A 3,846-nucleotide genomic window follows, 5' to 3' on the forward strand; every position below is an offset into this window, starting at 1 on the left:
ACACTCTTCACATGTCATGCGAGAATCATGAATATGCATCACTTCTTGCTTCTCATTGGCTCAATCTTGGAGCCTCTTCATCAATAGGTCCATCTTGGCAGACAACATGTCTACCTCTTTGAGTTGATGCATACCTCCACCTCTCTTGCGGGTCTAAAGATGTTCTTCATTCTAACCTTGGTTGGAGTCCATCTTCTCCACAAGAGCTATTATAGCTGGTATGGTGAATGAGAGGAATGCACCTCTAGCAGTAGCATTAATAGTCTCACAAGTACTATTGGTCAACCCGTGGTAGAAAGTCTACATGAGTAGCCAATTCTCCATCCCATGATGAGGACATTTTGCAATGTAGTCTTGAAAGCATTCCCACGCTTCAGGGATAGATTCATCATGTTGCTGTTGAAAACTTGAAATTCTCCCATGCAGAGCATTGGTCTTGCATGTGGGAAAGAACTTGGCTAGGAAGGTAGTGGAGCAGTTATCCCATGTAGTGTTTCTATCTTTGTTGGCGTAGAACCATTGCTTCGCCTTCCCCAAGAGTGAGAATGGGAAGAGGCAAAGTAGTATGGCATCTTTGGTAACTCATTTGATGGTGAAGGTGCTGCAGATCTCTAGAAAGTGTTGGAGATGAGCACTCGCATCTTCATGTATCTTCCCACAAAACTGGCTTGCTTGCACCATATTGATGAGAGCTGGCTTGTGCTCAAATCCATTATCTCCAACATCGACTGTTGGTCTAGTATGGATGTTGGCTATAGTTGGAGCAGAGAATTCATGGAGAGTCTTGTTAGCCATGGCTTCAAATTCTAGTGTTAAGTTTCACCTTATCGTGTTGTCTTCCGACTCTAAAGCTGAAACTTTCTTGAGTTTAGCTCTATTTCTCCTGATTAATGCTTCTAGATCTTCAACATAGTTTGCCAGAAGGTCAAAAACCGGTCATACATTACCCTGCATAAGATACAAAAGTAGACAAAATAAGGATAAGCCTTTTTGAGCAGAGGTCAATGGTTATCTTGATCACATCAATAAGTACAAGTTTATCAATACTTCCTTTGCCTAGCTACCTTCCCCGTCAATGGCGCAAGAAATGCTTGTTGGTATTTATTAACTTGTCACTTGTTTCAGTAACCACCTAATGTATGTATACATCTCTTAACATTACTTTACCAGGTTGTCATCCCTAGTGATGATGTTAGAGATGCTTGTTGGTACTACTTAGCATTACTACTAGAATAATACTAAGTAGGTCTTTATTATTTTATGTGACTAGAAGGAAAATATATATATGAATGAAAGGAATCTACAAACGCACAGATAATATACCATTGTAGCACTTCACCTGAGAGTATTTTAGGTATTGTTATTTATATTTTTACCATAGGGAAGGACTTGCATGGACATGTATTGATAACTTATACTATTGATGGAGAAGTAAACCATAACCAATATTCTACTCACAACAGGGGTAAGTCAAGAGGTAAATGTATATATGAATAGTGCATAACAACTAATCATTGATCACTCAGAGTACTCCTTTCTATTTGAAGGTGGGTTAACACACTTACAGTATGTTGATGATACTGTTTCATGCCTACAATTGGATCTGCAAACCTTGAGAAATGTTAGAGTGATTCTTTCTTGCTATGAGGCTATGTTAGGAATGAAGATCAACTTTGAGAAAAGTGAGATTGTTTCTATGGGACTGTCTATTGTGGAGCAGAATGTTGTAGCAGTGCTGTTTTGATGCAAAATTGGAGCTCCTTCGATGAAATACCTAGGAATGCCGGTTAGTTGTCACAAGATATCCAATGCACAATTGAGTTATGTTTGCGAGAAGACAGAGAAAAGGCTGGGAACCTACCAATGTGAATATTTGTCATCAAGAGGGAAATCCATGTTGATTGATTCTTGTTTGTCTAGCATACCTATGTACATGATGGGTGTGTATCAACTATGCGAAGGCAATTTTTAGCGGTTGGATACTATTCGATCTAGCTTTTTCTAGGAAGGGACAAGCAAGAAAAGGATGTACCATATGATTAAGTGGGAAGCTCTAAGCAGGCCAAAAGAATTTGGAGGTCTTAGATTTATGGATGTCAGAGTCATGAATACTTATTTACTTGTCAAATGGTTGACAAGCTTGAAAGAGGGGATAATAGTCTTTGCTGTAATATATTGAGAAACAAATATCTGGGCCACAAAAGCATTTTTCAAGTCAGAAAAAAGAAGGGCTTGCAATTCTAGAAATCTTTGTTACATGTGAGAAATTGGTATCAAATGGGAAAATGCATTAAGGTAAACTCAGGGTTGCAAACAAGGTTCTGGCATGACTGTTGGTTAGGAGACTATGCACTGAAAGTAACTTTTCCCAATCGTTTCCACATTGCTATTCATCTAGATTTAGAGGTGGCCAAGGCATGGGTGGAAGGACAGTGGTTTTTAGAGTTTAGAAGGCAGCTGAATGGAATCATGTTGCAGGAATGGAGAAATCTTATGATTCTGTTTGATGAAGTTTCTTTGTTAGATGGTAGAGATGATGTCTTTTGGGGTTTAGACATGTCTCATAAATATTCTTCAAATTCACTTTATAAATGGATGACCTCTAGAGGGGTTCGAGATGTAAAGATGATGCTCATCTAGAAATGTAACATCCCTCTGAAGGTTAAAATTTTCTTATGGATGGCCACACACGATAGAATTCAGTGTGGTGTTCAACTAAAAAAGAAGAAGTGGTCTGGACCGGAAGCATGTTTCAGTTGTGATAAACTTGAAACATCGAATCATATTTTGTTTTAGTGCCCAATTGCAATATTCTTGTGGTCCTTTCATGAATGCCTCAGTTGGCTGTTGTCACCAACAAGTTGTTCTTCACTATTTTTAGAGATCTTGGGCAAGTATAGAGGAAAAAGGCAGCAGGTAATGATGTTCCTTTGTGCAGGTGCGTTATGGACTATCTGGAAGTCATGCAATGATGTGGTGTTCAACAAGAAGACAATGACTTCCCCGGTGGCAATCATCTACAAGACAATGATGTTGGTGAAATCCTGGTGCCTGCTCTTGAAGCCTAAACTGAAGCCCTTGGCGGAGGAAATGATGGGCCTAGTTGCTTTTAATGCCACTATGGCAGTGTAACTCTGGGTGTGTTTTTTATCTACCTTTTGTTTTTCGTCCGAATGTTGTTTGGTTCAAACTAGATGCTTTGGTTTAGAGGTATGAGTTTAGATCTTTTGTTTTGCAGTTAGTTAGAGTTCTGTGAACGGTTGTGCTCAAACTATAAGCTGGTATCCCCAACATGATCTTAGGCTTTTGTTAAGCTTTCAATAAAGCTAGGTGAAATGCCTTTGATCTAAAATAAACGATATGAATAATAATGTCATAACAATTGTAGCAAACATATAAAAGTAATGAGAGATACAAAAGAGAGGGGGTACAAAGATTATACCAAACCATGCTCTTAACATGATCAGGAATCGATGATTAGGGTTTTTGTCTTCTCAAATGACCTGATCAGGGTTTGATGATCTGATGCCTTGGGGGTGCATGGGGCTGGTATATATAGGCTAGAGCATCAATCCTAAGCCCATGGATCAAACTGACTTGAATAAATGGCGTAGATGCAATCTAGGAGGCGGTGGAGAACCAACATAGCAATGGGGGCTGACAGGTGGGCCCCAGGGGCTAGCCAGCCTGTAGGTGGGGCCAGCCAGCCCCACCTGGCCGTAGCTCGCCCGCCTCTTAGGTGTGGTGTCCTCTCGAGTCTTCTGGAACCTTCTATGGTTGTTTTTTGTTGTGGATAAGCGCGATTAAGTCTGACATCTAGGTCTACCTTGATAGTTTTCTGGATAA

The 3,846-nt window shown here is 39.9% G+C and overlaps 1 non-coding gene across 1 annotated transcript; it reads left to right on the forward strand.

Annotated features, from left to right (window-relative positions):
• Positions 1-322: 322 nt before the first annotated feature.
• On the forward strand, positions 323-431 carry LOC136484653 (small nucleolar RNA R71). Its single transcript, XR_010766154.1, has one exon. It is a non-coding gene; the product is annotated as a small nucleolar RNA R71 (small nucleolar RNA).
• Positions 432-3,846: the final 3,415 nt, after the last annotated feature.

This window comes from Miscanthus floridulus, chromosome 9 (assembly GCF_019320115.1).
Source record: "Miscanthus floridulus cultivar M001 chromosome 9, ASM1932011v1, whole genome shotgun sequence".
Lineage (NCBI taxonomy): Eukaryota > Viridiplantae > Streptophyta > Magnoliopsida > Poales > Poaceae > Miscanthus > Miscanthus floridulus.